Source organism: Muscardinus avellanarius (genome assembly GCF_963383645.1).
Source record: "Muscardinus avellanarius genome assembly, chromosome: 17".
Classification (NCBI taxonomy): Eukaryota; Metazoa; Chordata; class Mammalia; order Rodentia; family Gliridae; genus Muscardinus; species Muscardinus avellanarius.
In genome coordinates, this window is record NC_137803.1 from 5,349,528 (window position 1) to 5,367,132 (window position 17,605).

Here is a 17,605-nt window from a genome sequence, read left to right on the forward strand (position 1 = left end):
TGACTTTGAAGATTATGGTTGGGTATAGCATTCAGAACAGTCCTCGCTGAGGCTCAGAACTGACCTGGAAGTCTTTCTTCTAGTCAAGGTTCGTGTTCGCTTCAGGTAGAATCTCTGGGCTCTTTGCTAAGCTGAGAAAGAGAAGCTGCAAGCAAAGGCGGCCTCAGGAGGAAGTGATGATACATCATTTTGTCATGCCCAAAATAGTGTCTGACTTGCACAAGGGAGCATCAAACATGTTCCTTGTCCTTGGGAAGCTTTCCAGTTATTTGCAGAAGCAAGAAACAAGTGCAAAGGCACACACTGCAAACACCCTGCATTTTTCCATTCCATTTGAGGAATATAAACAACCTTGAATATGCAATGAGCTCATTCATGACAGGAGACATTAAAGACAACTTAAAGATGGACATAACACTTGGATTGGTCCCTAAGTAACAGAGAGACAGAGTAAAGACGTGGAAAAGGAATCTAGGTAAAAGTGGCATAAACTGAGATATAATATCAGGAAAGCAAGTAAATAAGCAAGGCACGGCACAGCTTCACTTGAGAGAAACACTTATACCCCTGGGTTGAGGAGGTTGGAGCAATGAACACTGTCAGATTCATTCTGCAGCTGAGGAACTCTAGAACAGTCCTTTTGGGTATAATTGGAATCCAGGAAAACATATAGGAGCAGAGAAATGACACAATCAGAATGGTGCTTTAGAAATATGAGTCCGTCAATAGTTCATGAGATGAATTTGAGTTAATAGAACCCTGGGAAATCAGGTATGGTGGCCACACTTGTGATTCCAGTTACTAAAGAGGCTGAGGCAGGAGGATTGCACATTCAGGGTAAGCCTGGGCAACTTAGTGGAACTCTGTGTCAAAATTAGATAAATTAAAATAAAATGACCTGAGAAAGCATCTCAGTGTTACAGCTCTTGCACAAGATGCTGGCTTTCATACTTCATACTTAGAAACACACACAGAAAGAGATAGAGATAGGGATAGAAAAGAGAGAGAGAAGAGAGAGAGAGAGAGAGAGAGAGAGCAAGCTCTTCCAATAGAGTGTGGTAGGTTGTAATTGTTAGCAGTAATTATTATTAATATTGCTTTTATTGAAGTGATAAAGGTAGAGGTTGTTTTCATTTTGGGGGGGGAGGGGAAAGTACTGGGGATTAAACCCAGGAACTTTCTAGCTCTAAGCTACAACTCAAACCCTATTTATTTATTTATTTTTAATATTATTTTTGGTTTTGTAAACACAGCCTTGCTAGATTGCTGGAAGTCTCACTACATTGCTGAGGCTATCTTAAAACCTGTGATCCTTCTGTCTCGGCCTCCCAAGTAATGGAATTATACAGGGATGCACCACCATGCACTGTAGATAGTTGAATTTTTAAGATAATAATAATCTAGGTTTCAAACAATGAGTAGAATTTGATAAGCAAACAGTTATAATTGTTTACATTATAAAGATGAAATTGCAAGGGGAAAATGAAAGCAGCAAAGTGGGATTAGTCTTGATAACTTATTTGTGGATCCGTTTAGTGAAAACATCGGCAGGTACTGCAATTTTGAGAAATGAACTTGAAGACAAATTGCTCTCAATATTTTGCTGAAGAATTTATATAAGAATAACAACTTTAATATGCCATGTACTGAATGGCACAGTATTGGGTTTTTTTTTTTTTTTTCAGAGTAATCCTTACAATAAGCCACGACATAAGCAATACTGTTGCACCTATATTACAAACAAGGGAATTGAATTCAGTCACAAATCAAAAGGGTGGCATAATTAGGATTCAGATCTGTCTCAGTCTGGCTTGCTTGAGTTTTGATTGTTCTCTTTATATGACTTGAGGTTTTAGTAAGTCCAGGGAGATTCGTGCAGGCTGTAGATCAGGAATCCAATATGAGCGGGACCGTAATGTAGGAAGATTCTGCTGGCTCGAGTGCATTGAACAAATTGATTAGAGAGACACTGGAAACGAGAGCCCAGTGGAGAGGCCATTGCAGACATTCAGGAGTTGAACCACGACGGATGTGATACAACTGTAACCCTGTAAAAAATAGAAAGGAACAGGAGACTGGATCTGGCATGAAGTGAGAAAGTCAAACAACAGTGAACCTTTTTGAGCATGATAAGAGTGAAAACAGATACTTTCTTCACTGGGTGCCTTTCCTCTTGTCCCATTTGGGGTGCCAGAAGAATATGAGGTGTCTCCTCTTATAGTGTCCTTGTCCAGTGGGCTTAAATGAATAAGTCCAAGGACTACTGAGGGGTATAGGCATATAGAAGTTTATTTGTAAACCAAGGAGAGATAGAAATAAAAGTAGCTACCCCCCACAGGTAGGAGAGGATCCTGAAAATGGGTAACTGTTGGTGTTCCTGGAAGGTGAGCTTTCATGGCTTCTTGTAGTCTCCCTTCAGCTCTTTTGTGATTGGTCAGAACTGGGTCTTGGGGGCTCAATGTCTTTTGACCAGTTTTAATCCTTAATTTGAATCATTATGGTCTGGCAGGCTCCAATCTCTTGGCACCCCTCTTCTGCTCACTTCTCCCCATTCATATTTAGGCTGGTGGTCCTCAGAAAACCACCCAAAGAAAGTGCTGAAGTTTTGTTTTGATTTTGTTTACTCTTTTTTTTTTTTTTTTTTTTTTTTTTTGGTGGTACTGGGGTTCCTGGAAACCCTTCTACCTCCGGGCTACACTCCCAGACCTATTTTATATTTTTTAAATTTGGAAACAGGGTCTCTTAAGCCAGCGCATGCGTGGCTGGCTTCGAACCTTCACGATCCTCCTGTCTCCGCCTCCCAAGCGCGGGGATTACAAGCGTGCGCCACCACGCCCGGCCGTTGTTACTCTTATATCTTATTAATTTTATCTGTTTTTGTTCTTTATACAAATCCCTCTTTTAAATCTTTCTGTTCCCAGGTTCTCTGTCCTGGCTAAAGATGTTGGGAGCAACACCTAAAGGGGAAAAGGAAACCTGGAGGGTTGTGAAGGACCCGGGAGGAAGGGTGGAGGGCACAGAGAGCTTGACCTTGAAAGCTCCCTGGCTCGCTTGTGACTTCAGGCAATGTGGTAGAAATGTGCCACAGGTTGTTAATAAGGCCTGGAGCTCACAAGGCAGGTAGGAACCAGACAGTGCTCTGCATGGAGCCTCTGAGAAATCTCTGCAACATTTGAAATAACATGATAATATATAACTTCAGACCGAGGAAGTCAGCAGAGAAAGGGAGGTGAGTTATTTGCAGAAGCATTTCCCCAGAGTGAGCCATCCTGGGGATTATCATCCAGGGTTTTGATGGTAGAACTGGGTTCTTTTCCATATCTCAGTGGGAAGTCAGGGGTTGCTTCTCAGAACAAAGGAGAGCCCGGAATCTCAATGTGATTAAGGCAGCATATAGCGGTGCTGCTGCTGGCAGGATCAGATCCAGGGGACCGAAGTGATATAAGGAACACCTCCACGGTGGCTGCGGGAAACTTGGATTGGATGATAGGACAGTGAGAAAAGTCAGTGCAGAGAAAGAATTACACAATGTCATTGAGCCCTGAATATTTAAGAGTCACCATAAAATAGAGAAATGCAACTTTATGAGTGATTTTGATTTCAACTAAAAATTACTTCACTCTTTTTCCCTTTTTTTTAAAAAAAAAACAAACTTCTCGATAATTTTTGTTTGTTTCATTCCCAGCAGGAGACGGACATTGCTGGTCATTGAGCTGTCAGACAACCCATAAACCCACCAAGCAAATCTCTTCCTTGGATCGTGCTCATCTCTAAGAACTGGATAAACCAAATTTAGAAAATATCAACACAGCAGATGAGGTATTAGATTTAGAGTCAATATATCAAAAAGCAGAGGCCTCTTAAAATCTGAATCTTCCTTTTCATTCTTTCTCCCTCCCTCCCTCTCCTTCTCTCCCTTTCTGTCTCCTTTCTTCCTCCCTCCCTCCCTCCCTCCCTCCCTTCCTCCCTTCCTTCCTTCCTTTCATTTCTTGTACTGGGGCTTGAACATAGAGGAGTTCTACCCCCAAATCACACTTCCAACACTTTTTATTTTGAAACAGGGTCTGCTAGGTTACTCAGAGTCTCACTCAGTTGCTGAAGCTGGTCTTAAACCTGTGATCCTCCTGTCTCAGCCTCCCAGGTACTGGAATTACAAACCTGGACTACCATGGCTGTCTTGTAACTATTTCTTGAAACTTACCACAGTAATCACTCTAGACAAAAAGGGAGAAACTATAGATGAGCAAATAAGGACAAACTGAGGGAGATGGGAAGGGGAAGGAGGGAAATTCCCTAATGTGAATGATGTACATTCACAAACATATTAAAGTCAATCACTAAGTCAAACATGAGTAGAGGGGAAGGGGGAAGAAATGGGGAGGGAACTGGGGAAGGCTACATGAGTGATGTGTGCAAGTATACCTCTATCATCTGGTACCCTATTAAGATGTATGACTACAATACACCAATAAAAACATTAACAAACAAACAAGAAATTACTTGGAGGATTTAACATTCCCAAAGGGGTCAGGGTGGAGTGTATGGTGAATGAAAGAATAGACCCTAAAACTAAAACTTGGAAATTACCAGCAATACTCAGACATGAAAATCCAGAAGAATTTGTTCAAGAATAGAGAAAGTGCACAGTCTGAGGAAAGGACCAGAAAATTACCATAGGTAAGAAGCAGTTGGAGGGCAAATGCTATAGAAAGTAATATTATATAAGCGAAAATCAAATTCACAGAATTCAGTGAACAGGCAGTAAAAATCTTAGCGAATGACTAAGGCGATAGTTCAGAGGCATTAGTCATATTTTAAAAGTGTGCAAGAGATCAAGGACATAAGCAGCAGTGATGGCCATAAATTGTTTTTCAGAAGTTTGGTGCAGAAATAGTTAAGAATGCCAGGCCAGGCTGTGGCTTGAGACAGTTTATAAGGTTTCTAATGTGCTTTTGCAGGTGGTCTAGCCAGTAGAAAGAACACCAGACAGGTGTACAACAGGTTTATTATTTTTCCTTGGGGGGAAAATCCACACTCATTCCCCAAAGAGAAATCATTTTTTACAATTGAAACTGTTGCGGAAAAATGTCCTTAGTCTGTGAAAATTCTTCTTGAAAGTGCCATTTTTAAAAAATGTAGACATCTATAAATTGTTGTGACAACTTTCTGAATAAATGCCACATTTTGAACTTTCCTAGCCAGGCCTCATATTTCTGCAATCTTCTCAGAGTCAGGAAATCTCATTTTCACAGATTCTGCATTGCGGTGAATGGAGTGATAAATGTCACTTTCTTCACCGCATTAAATGGGATTCTCCCATATCTCTGCTGTATTACAGATGATAGCTGCAGTCATTAACTAGGGCTTATCAAGAAACTACTGGATAATTTGAGTGGCAGCTGAGGATTTTACAAATAGAAGATAAATTCGAGAACCTTTTCTCGGTCTGTGTTTTTCCTGACAGCTCTTCCTTGCCTGACACACTCAGAGACTCTCTTCTGGATCCCCCCCCTCCCAGCAGCCGCACTTGCACAGGGCGCTGACCTTTACTCAGGAATCCAGGGCTCCTTTCTTTTCTAAAATGCACCTCCATCCTACTTCTCCCAATTGATTTTGAGCTGTATTCCAATGATCACTGGATTCTCTCTTCTCAAAGAGAGGCTCATAGCTAGGCTCATATCTACCACATATATCTCTCATCTAGGCTCATATCTACCACATTTATGTTTTACTTTTATTTTGTATCAGCACATCTGCTTTACTTTTCCTTTACCTTTGTATAGCTTTCCAAATTTTACTGTCAGGTCTGTTATTACTTCACCATGTACATCAGTTACCACAATCGACTTTATGCACATGTATGGATATACTAATGTCAGTGTCACTACTCTGAATCAGTAAGGGGAAAGAGGGGGAGGTGGGGAAGCTACCAAGAGTTATATGCCTGTATGTCACTGTCAATGTGACCTACATTATGATGTGAGACTGTAATGCACCAATAAAAGCATATTAAAAATAAATAAAATTCGAATATATTGATTTTCCAATGAAAGAATTACATGGCAAAAGTATATGCATTAAAGCAACTATGGTTCAATAACACCATTAGCAAATAGCAAATTTGTCAAATGAAACTGCTGAAAAAGTATTGTTAAGGGAGTATAAGGAGGATTCGTTCTTAGAAAGCTCTTGTAAATCATTTTTACCAAGAACCAGTAAGAAGAATGGACAGAGTTTACAATTTAAGAAAATATAAATTGTGTTAGATAAATATAAAGGACCAATATTCATCATATTCATTAGTAAAAATACTTTAAGAAAAATATTTTCCCTAATCAAAAAAGTAGCGACGGATGATAATACAATGCTTAATGTGATCAAAGGCAGCATACCTTTTTATTTATTTGAGTACTGAGTTTTTTTATTAAAGAATTTGGCACTTTGGAAACTTGAGTAAACAAAAGTATAAAATAAAAATTATTGAAATCCTTTAACCATGAAAAGCTAAATTTTAATTTTATAATATTAATAAAAGCTTAGTATAAAATGCTATTTATTTCTTAGTTTATTTGTAAAATGATATAATCTATATATGCAACTTTCAAAATCAACCAATTATGCTGCAATAGTTTATATGTGTGTATATTTGTATATGTAAATATTTATATGCACACATATATTCCTATATAACACTCAATTTTTGATGCCTTTAAAAAAGAGTCTTATCTACCAAGTATAATTTTTAGACATAGGGACAAGATGATATTTTACAAATAAAAGATACTTAATAAATAGAAGCTACATATCCATTATAAATCTTAGCTTGTCCTAATTATATCTAATAATCTTTATGGTGACTAGTATACTTTAAATGTATTTATGTATTGATGATAGGAAGTAGGTTGAAAATTGCTGACTTATTACAGCTCTTTATTAATATATTAAAGGCATTCTAGTGAGATGAAGACATCTTTCCTATATTTTCATGTTTCAGGAGAAAAGTTAAGTACAGGAATTTTTTTTTTTTTTTTTTTTTTTTTTTTGGTGGTGGTACTGGGGTTCTTGGAAGCCCTTCCATATCCGGGCTACACTCCAGACCTATTTTATTTTTGGAAACAGGGTCTCTTAAGCCAGCACGGCTGGCTTCGAACCTGCGCGATCCTCCTGTCTCCGCCTCCCCAAGCGCGGGGATTACAAGTGTGCGCCACCACGCCCGGTGCGGAATTTTTTTAAAATGTATATTTCAAAGAACTTGTATATATTTATAATCATTGACTCTGTTTTTCTATTCTAGATTTCCACTTTAAATAATTCTAGTTTCTACTCTAAATAGGTCATGTATCTGCAACAAGACCTAATTATAATGAGTGCTATTTCCGTTTATTATCATCAGTATGTAAACCTGTATTGACGTGGATGTTTGTGAGCATATATTTCAATATCTTTGCCTGGGTCCAAAAATTTCACGAGAAGTAAACCTGGACTCTGCAGGGACTTGAATGGTAACCCAATCAATACCACTAAATTAGCCAGGCGTGGTGGCGCACGTTTGTAATCCCTGCCCTTGGGAGGCGGAGACAGGAGGATTGCGCAGGTTCGAAGCCAGCCTAGCTGGTTTACGAGATCCTGTTTCCAAATAAAAATATAAAATAGGTCTGGGAGTGCAGCCCAGAGGTAGCAGGGTTCCATCCCCAGTACCACACACACACACACACACACACACACACACGTACACACACACGTACACACACACACACACACACAAACCCCCCACTAAATTAGCTGAGGCTGCTCAGTGTCCAGCATCAGCAGCTTCATGCCACTCTATCCGTACACGTCATGCTGTCTCTGAAGCTCTGAGACATCTTTTGTTTTACACACGTATATATATACACACACACACACACACAATATAAAATAAAATAATGAAAGCATTAGTTTAGGCCCAAAGTAACATTTTCCATATTAAAACCACTTAAGAAAAAAACTGCAAAGTGACCTTTTTGCATGACAAGTGCCATGATTTCAGCTTGACATGCCAAGCTGCTGCACATGCCACCTGCAATCCCAATACTTGGGAGGCTGCGACAGGAGGATCACAGGTTCAAAGTCAGGCTCGGCAAAACGCAGCAAGGCTCTCAGCAACTAAGTGTGACCCAATTTCCAAATAATCCAATAAAATAGGGCTGGTGTTGTCGCTCAGAAGTAGAATACCCCTGGGGTTCAATTCCTGATACCAGAAAAAGAGCCATAATTTCTTCTTCAAAATTTTCATCCCTAACTTGTTGGCCAGCAATTTCTGCAAATAATGAGCTAAGCTTGGAATGTCACCTTCAGCACCAGAGCGAGCCTCTAGGAATTCCAGAGGTCTCATCTGGCAGCCTGTCCTTTTCCAGGGTCTGGGGATGTGCCCTTGGAACAGAGGAACCTTGATAATCTGTGAGACTCCAGACAGACATATGCTGGCGAAAGTTTTCTGCTGTCTCAAAATTCTCAAAATATCACTGAATTTTAGTGACAGGCTCACGAAGCTGCCTGCCTCTGGATAGCGTAAGCGTCTACTGCAAATGGTACACTGGTAATGCTATTGATAGCAGTGGATGGGACTTTTATAGGAAAAGGGCCCAGGATTTTCTGTTGTGGCATGGGGGATTATGAAGCATATGTGTCATTTGAAAAAAAAAAAAAAAGCATTACTCGAACAGCATATTTCAGAACTTATTTTTTCCCCCTTGGCAAGTCTAAAATAGATATGTGGGAATCGCAGATATGAATCACGGGCCACTTGAAATTTAGTCATAAGCATAAATGTACTAAGAGTGTACAGCAGGACTGTATACCCATCAGCAAGTTTAATGAGTCCACCATTGGCTTTGTCCTAAGCAGAGATCAGTAGCAAAGAGATTCAAATATAGCTAGTCTGGAAATTTTCCAGTTCCTCTATGAATTGCCATGGAATGGTGTCAGGTAGATTATAATAATTTAAGATAGAAAACTTCAGCATTTTGTTCTAGAAAAAGTCTGCTTATGGAGTATCAAATGACCCAAAATTTTGTGAAATAAATAATTTAAAAACTAGATGTAGCCGGCAGTGGTGGTGCAAGCTTGTAATCTCAGCATTTTGGGAGGCTGAGACAAGAGTCAGCCTCAGCTGGGACAGCCTCAGCTACTTAGTAAGCCCCTTTGCAACTCTGTGATACCCTGTTTCAAAATAAAGAATAAAAAATAGGACTGGGGATGTGGCTCTAAAGTAAAATGCTCCTGGTTCCAACCCCAGAACCACAAACAAACAAACAAACAAACAAACACCAAATAGATGTCATCCAAAGAATTTCCTTACTTTCTTATACAAGGGATTGGACTTAGAAACATTCTACCTCCAAAGTACAACCCCTCATCCAATTTTTTATTTATTTATTTTTAAGCAGGGTCTTTCCAGGTTGCCAGCAGTCTTACTAAATCGCTGAGGCTGTCCTCAGACCTGTGATCCTCTTATTTCTGCCTCTCAGGTGCTGGGACCATAGGTGTGCATCACCAGATCTTGCTTACGTGTGTTTTCTTAATGATAAGCATGCCTTTAGATCTTACTAGCAGCCATAGATCATTTTGCAGGCCAGTTATTTCAGGGAAGTTTCCTTTATTTATGCTAAGTTACATTATGCAGGTAAAGATAGCTGGGCCCTCTCCGTAAGCAAGAGTTTCCCACAAGCCCTCCCAGATGTGCCAGAAGAAGGCTCTGGATGCTCATCTCCTATTGTCCACACAGCTGCTCCATCTCCTCCTCCAGCTGCATCCCACCTCCTGACCGTGGTGCTCAGCGCCTGCCCTAGACACTGGGTCTCCTCATCTTGGCGGGCATGTGCCTTCCTTGTAGCACATGGCCCTCTTTGAAAGGAGTTCACTTATTGAACATAAATAGTATACATTTAAACTATATTTGGTGCCCTCTCCCCCCCGTCCTCGTTTTCCCTTCCCCCCTCCCACCAATGGTTGTCCAGGTTAACCATGTCTTATTCATAATTTTACACATGTTCAGATGTAGACCCTCATTAATCAAGATCGGCCTTCCTCCTCTCCTATCTTTCCATTCAAACTTGGCTAGTATTTCCCCTCTAATGTCTGGAGTCCCAATGGTATCCTTTGTGTTTCCTAGTTTGGGCATATTAGAGTTCAATAAAAAAAATTGTTAAAAAAAATAAAAATAAATAAAAGTGCAACACATTGATTTAAAAAAAAAAAAAAGAAAGGACCTCACTTGCGGGTTCTGCTTTTCTCTCAGGGAGGGAAAGTGCCAGGAGGGCAGGGCTCTGGTCTTTCCTGCCCATCCTGGATGATCTCTGTGCTTGTCCAGGGTTGACACTTAAATCCATGGCGAATTCACTCGACAAAGTCGTTAGCTATCAGGTACCAATCTTCCTCCGGGGGAATATAACACAGAACGCGGGCTCTCACGGAGCCATTGTTATTGGGTCGACAGGAAAAGTCTTCCTGTCGTGGCAGCTGCTGGTTCAAATGCGACAAGGAGCGCACTGCTGTCTCTTCTATTCACGACAGCCTGCGTGCCCAGCACAGCCACCAGCTGCCGGGCGTCAGGGCTGGGCCTCTCTCTGCTCAGAGCGGAATCTAAACCTCAGAGCATCTTGTTTGCTGCCATCAGGTTGACTGCTCAACAGTCAAGTTCTCCGTGACTTATTCTGAGCTGGTGACTGATGACCAATTCTTTCTATCATCTATCTATCTCTCTATCTCTCTATCTATCATCTATCTATCTATCTATCATCTATTTATCTATCTATCATCTATTTATCTCTATAATCTATCATCTATCATCTATATATCTATCATCTATCATCTATCTATCTCTATATCTATCTATCTTCTTTCTATCATCGATTTATCATCTGTCATCTGTCTACTGAAGGACACACACATGGGCGTGTGAAGGGCATATACTTTCTATGGCATAATCACCTCACTCAGATTTCTGTAGCCTTTAAATTTTATCTCAAAACATTTTTCTCCAAAAAACCCCCAGAACATCATATGGAATGTGTAATTTGTTTCCTGAAATTGTTAAGGTTTAAAGATTAAGCCGGCCCGGGTCGCGGGACTCTGGGTCCCGGCCGAACTGAGCGTAGCACGCCAGACCCCTGGAGAAACCGGACCCAGTAAGACGCTGGGATCTGGGCGGGGGTCGCGGGCTGGGCACGCCAGATCGGGTCCGGGTCGCGGGACTCTGGGCCCCAGGCCGAACTGCGAGTAGCACGCCAGACCCCTGGAGAAACCAGGCCCAGTAAGACGCTGGGATCTGGGCGGGGGTCGCGGGCTGGGCACGCCAGATGGGGCCCGGGTCGCGGGACTCTGGGCCCCAGGCCGAACTGCGAGTAGCACGCCAGACCCCTGGAGAAACCAGACCCAGTAAGACGCTGGGTTCTGGGCGGGGGCCCGAGCACAGGGCTCGCCAGCAGGGGCCCGGGTCGCGGGACTCTGGGTCCCGGCCGAACTGCGCGTAGCACGCCAGACCCCTGGAGAAACCGGGCCCAGAACAGAAAAAGATAAAGAAAAATGTCGGAGAGGTGGTAAGAAAGCCGTTATGGATGCCAGGACACTGGAGATGCAGACAAAACTTATCTAAATGCACTGGAACTTATGGAAAAATTCGCCGTGAAAGAGGACTGCTATTTCTCTATATTGGTAAGAATCTCAGACATCACATATAAGGAGAGAGTTTAGCGGAGACCAAGGAGAAATGCGGTGTTGAAAGAGTTCTCTGCGATGGTGGTGGAGACTTGTATTCAGGAGAAGCAGAAACCGGATCTTACCAACTTTATTTTTTTGGAGAAATTACACCAAAGGTCGAATGCTACCATCACGCATGCTTAGGAACACTGGACAACATTCAGAGTGGAAAAAGAGCCTGGGAAGGATTTGAAACGGTGGAGGCAGTGGCAATGCCAGTGGTCAATATTCGGGGGAGGCAGAGATCTGATACATTACAACTGGAACCTTTGAAATAATAACCACAGAGACAGTGATCGGAACCTGCTGAGGGGTCAGGCGGGCGCCGGGGCCAGTGGCCGACATCGGAGCTTGCTGTGAGGCAAGGCCACTACTGAGGCCTCCGTGGCCAGGATTGGAACCTGCAGAGGGGTTAGACCGATGCTGGGGCCAGCGAGGCCGGCATTGGAGCCTGCCATGATACAAGGCTTGTGCTAGGGCCTCCGAGGTCGGGTCCGGAACTTGCTGAGGGGTTAGGCCGGTGCTGGGGTCAGCGAGGCTGGCATCGGAGCCTGCCGTGAGGCAAGGCCGGTACTTGGGCCTCCGAGGCCAGGATAAGAGCCTGCCGAGGGGTTAGGCCGGTGCTGGGGCTGGTGAGGCCGGCATCGGAGCCTGCCTTGAGTCATGACCAGTGCTGGGGCCTCCGAGGCCGGGATCGGAGCCTGCCGAGGGCTTAGGCTAGTGCTAGGGCCAGTGAGGCCGGCATCGGAGCCTGCCGTGAGGCAAGGCCGGTACTGGGGCCTCCGAGGCCAGGATAAGAGCCTGCAGAGGGGTTAGGCCGGTGCTGGGGCCAGCGAGGCCGGCATCGGAGCCTGCCTTGAGGCATGACCAGTGCTGGGGCCTCAGAGGCCGGGATCGGAGCCTGCCGAGGGGTTAGGCCCGTGCTGGGGCCAGTGAGGCCGGCATCGGAGCCTGCCTTGAGGCATGACCAGTGCTGGGACCTCCGAGTCCGGGATTGGAGCCTGCCGAGGGGTTAGGCCGGTGCTGGGGCCAGCGAGGCCGGCATCGGAGCCTGCCGTGAGGCAAGGCCGGTACTGGGGCCTCCGAGGCCAGGACAAGAGCCTGCCGAGGGGTTAGGCCGCTGCTGGGGCCAGCGAGGCCGGCATCGGAGCCTGCCGTGAGGCAAGGCCGGTACTGGGGCCTCCGAGGCCAGGATAAGAGCCTGCCGAGGGGTTAGGCCGGTGCTGGGGCCAGCGAGGCCTGCATTGGAGCCTGCCTTGAGGCAAGGCCGGTACTGGGGCCTCGAGGTCAGGATAAGAGCCTGCCGAGGGGTTAGGCCGGTGCTGGGGCCAGCAAGGCCGGCATCGGAGCCTGCCGTGAGGCATGACCAGTGCTGCGGCCTCCGAGGCCAGGATCGGAGCCTGCCGAGGGCTTAGGCCGGTGCTGGGGCCAGCGAGGCCGGCATCGGAGCCTGCCTGAGGCAAGGCCGGTACTGGGGCCTCTGAGGCCAGGATAAGAGCCTGCTGAGGGGTTAGGCCGGTACTGGGGCCAGTGAGGCCGGCATCGGAGCCTGCCTTGATGCATGACCAGTGCTGGGGCCTCCAAATCCGGGATCGGAGCCTGTCAAGGGGTTAGGCCGGTGCTGGGGCCAGTGAGGCTGGCATCGGAGCCTGCCTTGAGGCAAGGCCGGTACTGGGGCCTCAGAGGCCGGGATCGGAGCCTGCTGAGGGGTTAGGCCACTGCTGGTGCCAGTGAGGCCGGCATTGGAGCCTGCCGTGAGGCAAGGCCGGTACTGGGGCCTCCGAGGCCAGGATAAGAGCCTGCCGAGGGGTTAGGCCGGGGCTGGGGCCAGCGAGGCCGGCATCGGAGCCTGCCATGAGGCAAGGCCGGTACTGGGGCCTCGAGGCCAGGATAAGAGCCTGCCGAGGGGTTAGGCCGGTGCTGGGGCCAGCGAGGCCAGCATCGGAGCCTGCCGTGAGGCAAGGCCGGTACTGGGGCCTCCGAGGCCAGGATAAGAGCCTGCCGAGGGGTTAGGCCGGTGCTGGGGCCAACGAGGCCGGCATCGGAGCCTGCCTTGAGGCATGACCAGTGCTGGGGCCTCCGAGGCCGGGATCGGAGCATGCCGAGGGGTTAGGCCGGTGCTGGGGCCAGCGAGGCCGGCATCGGAGCCTGCCGTGAGGCAAGGCCGGTACTGGGGCCTCCGAGGCCAGGATAAGAGCCTGCCGAGGGGTTAGGCCGGTGCTGGGGCCAGCGAGGCCAGCATCAGAGCCTGCCTTGAGGCATGACCAGTGCTGGGGCCTCCGAGGCCGGGATCGGAGCCTGCCGAGGAGTTAGGCTGGTGCTGGGGCCAGTGAGGCCGGCATCGGAGCCTGCCTTGAGGCAAGGCCGGTACTGGGGCCTCCAAATCCGTGATCGGATCCTGCCAAGGGGTTAGGCCGGTGCTGGGGCCAGCGAGGCCGGCATCGGAGCCTGTTGTGAGGCAAGGCCGGTACTGGGGCTCTGAGGCCAGGATAAGAGCCTGCCGAGGGGTTAGGCCGGTGCTGGGGCCAGCGAGGCCGGCATCGGAGCCTGCCTTGAGGCATGACCAGTGCTGGGGCCTCCGAGGCCGGGATCGGAGCCTGCCGAGGGGTTAGGCTGGTGCTGGGGCCAACGAGGCTGGCATTGGAGCCTTTCATGAGGCTAGGCCGGTGCTGGGTCCTCCTAGGCCGGGATTGGAATCCTGCCAAGGGGTTAGACCGGTGCAGGGGCCAATGGCCAGCATCGGAGTCTGGCGTGAGGCAAGTTCACTCCTGTGGCCTCCAAGGTCGGGACCAAAGCCAGCTTAGGGGTTAGACCGGTTCAGGGGCCAGCGAGACCAGAACTGGGGCCTTCCATGAGGCAAGGCCGCTGCTTGAGCCAGCGAGATCTGGATCAGTCCACTGAGTAGCCAGGCCACTACTGGGACCATCAAGAGTGGGATTGGTACTTGCAACGCAGCATGCACAGAGAAATATCGCAGAAAATATAAATCAGACTCTTCTCTTAATCAGCAATAACTAGGAGGAAAAGGGCAACAGGAAGAGGTTGAGCTATAGAAAGGGCCCTATAGTGAAGCAACTAATGTGACCAATCAGAGGGTATGTAATACTGGAGGACGGAGCCTCTTTAAAACGCAGGAGGTACATAAACAAATGTATCAAAGTAAATCACCAAAGATGTGTGGGATGGAGGGAGGGGGAGGGAATGGGATGGGGGCTGGAGGAGGGCTAATTGGATGACGTGTGCTTGTATATCCTCTCAAGTCTTGTACTCCAATGTGATTGATATATGACTACAATGCACCAATTTAAAAAATAAATTAATTATAAAAAAATAAATAAATAAAGATTAAGCCCTCCGTTCTCCCACTCCAAGCTCCTTGCTGCTTCAGTGATTTTCTCCTAGTGATTGGGATTAATGTAGTTTTGTTTTCTTTAATCTCTGACTATGCTCATGATTTATGCATTTAAATGAGATAAACACCTATGATTTTTTCATATGTATAAACCTTTTGCATGAATGAATTTTAAATTTGCAAAGTGAAAATCTTAAGAATAAGAATAATGAGAGACATAAAATCCCATGTGAATTTCTCATGAGTGCAAGTGGACCTCTACTTCTTACAAGGAAACCAAGTCAAGTCGAATCAACTCCAGTTTTACATATGAAAAAACAGGGCACCTGGTCCTTTCGTGCAAAGGAAAATCTTTTAATCTTATTTTGCTTGTATATGCTTTCTCAAAATAAATATGAACCCAGGGTTGTATGTTTTCTATTGATTTTGAAAATAATAAGAAAATATGCTATCTAAAGAATATGTGTTGCCATAGGAAAGGGAGATTAATGGGGATAATTAAGAAATACCTTTGAGCTGTAGATATTTAGGATTATTTACCCAGCTAAAGAAATGGTCTGTATTAAATTCAACACAGTCCCCAACCCACCTTACTTTTTTCGTACATAGAAAGCACCTGTACAAATCTCTCTGCCCAGAGAACATCATCTCATACTTGATAATTAATAATAATGTTGTTCATCCTTGTACTGAATATATTACACTCTTCATTGTGTGGTAACTTGTTAAATAACCAAGTCTGCTTTGTTGCATAATCTGTTCTGAGTCAGAAGAAAAGATTGCTCATGTAAAAGTAACAGAATGTGAAGTCCTTTCTTTAAGACCCATATATCTATTATTTGAATATTAGGAGTACTATTGTCCACATAAAGTTCTGGTAACAAATAATGAATTTAAAATATATCTGTGTGGTGTGACAGAGTTGTAATCTCAGTACTTGAGAGGCTGAGACTAGCCTCAGCAACTCAATGAGACTCAGCAACCTAGCGAGACTCTGTTTCAAAATAAAAGAATAAATATGAATAAATATAATAAAAAAGAATAAATATAAATAAAAGAATAAAATTTTGAAATTTTATTTCAAAATAAAAGAATAAAAGAATAAAATGGGGCTGGGGGTATAACTTAGAGGTAGAATGTTCCTGGGTACAATTCCCAGTACCACACACACACACACACACACAAAAAAAATAAATAAATAAATTATAATAATAAATTTCACCGGTTATATCCAACATGAGTCATTTATTTGGAAACTTCTAAAATTGAAACCATTTTAGATTTTTTGATCTAAAATGATTTTTGATATTTATTTTTAAACAATGGACATAAATTAAAAATAATAACCCGGAGAGTAATGTTACAGAGTAGAGAGAGAAGGCTGCGTCTGGCTCTCACAGCCATTGCAGTACATTGAGCTCCATAGAGACAGCGCCAGGGCAAGTGAAAACCCTGGGTGACTCTGTGCCTCATGGAGGAAAAAACTACTAAATATGGGCAAAGGAGATTCTAAAACGCCAAGAGGCAAGATGTCATCATATGCATTCTTTGTGCAAACTTGCCAGGAGGAGCACAAGAAGAAGCTCCCAGATGCTTCGGTCAACTTTCCAGAGTTCTCTAAGAAGTGCTCAGAGAGGTGCAAGACCATGTCTGCTAAAGAGAAAGGGAAATGTGAAGACAAGGCAAAGGTGGACAGAGCCTGCTATGAAAGAGAAATGACAACCTATATCCGTCCTAAAGGGAAGACAAAAAAGGAGTTCAAGGATCCAGTGAACCCAGGAGCCCTCCATCAGCCTTCTTCTTGTTCTGTTCTGAGAATCGCCCCAAATTAAAGGAGAACATCCTGGCCCATCCATTGGTGATGTTGCAAAGAAACTGGGCGGGATGTGGAATAACACTGCTGCAGGTGACAAGCAGCCTTATGAGAAGAGAGATGCTAAGCTGAAGGAAAAATACGAAAAGAGTATTGCTGCTTGCCAAACTAAAGGGAAACTCGATGCAGCAAAAACGCGAGTTGTCAAGGCTGAGAAGAGAAAAAAAAAGGAGGAGGAAGAGGAAGGTGAGGGGAATGAAGAGGAGGAAGAAGAGGAGGAAGACGAAGAGAATGATGGTGATGAATAAGTTGGTTTTAGCGCAGTTTTTTTCTTGTCTATAAAGCATTTACCGCCCCATGCACAACTCACTCCTTTTAAAGAAAAAAATGGAAACATAAGGCTGTGTAATATTTGTTCTTAAACCGTACAGTCTCTTTTTTGTATAGTTAACACACTATTGAATGTGTCTTTAGATAGCCCCGTCCTGCTGGTAATGTCAATAGCCACTAACCTTGCCTGGTACAGTATGGGGGTTGTAAATGACATGGAAACTTAAACAGGTTCTTGTGGGGGCACAGAACAAATTAGTTTTATGTAGGGTCAGGAGATTTTTCATTGTCAGTTGTTTCTGATGCAGCTGATATGAAATAATTGTTCTGTTAACTGAATACCACTCTGTGGTTGCAAAAAAATGTTATAG

General features: G+C 44.8%; 1 pseudogene across 1 annotated transcript; it reads left to right on the plus strand.

Moving 5' to 3' along the window:
- Nucleotides 1-16,584: 16,584 nt before the first annotated feature.
- LOC308276188 (high mobility group protein B1-like) lies at nucleotides 16,585-17,212 on the plus strand (annotated as a pseudogene). The gene has a single exon. The product of its transcript is annotated as a high mobility group protein B1-like (transcript).
- Nucleotides 17,213-17,605: the final 393 nt, after the last annotated feature.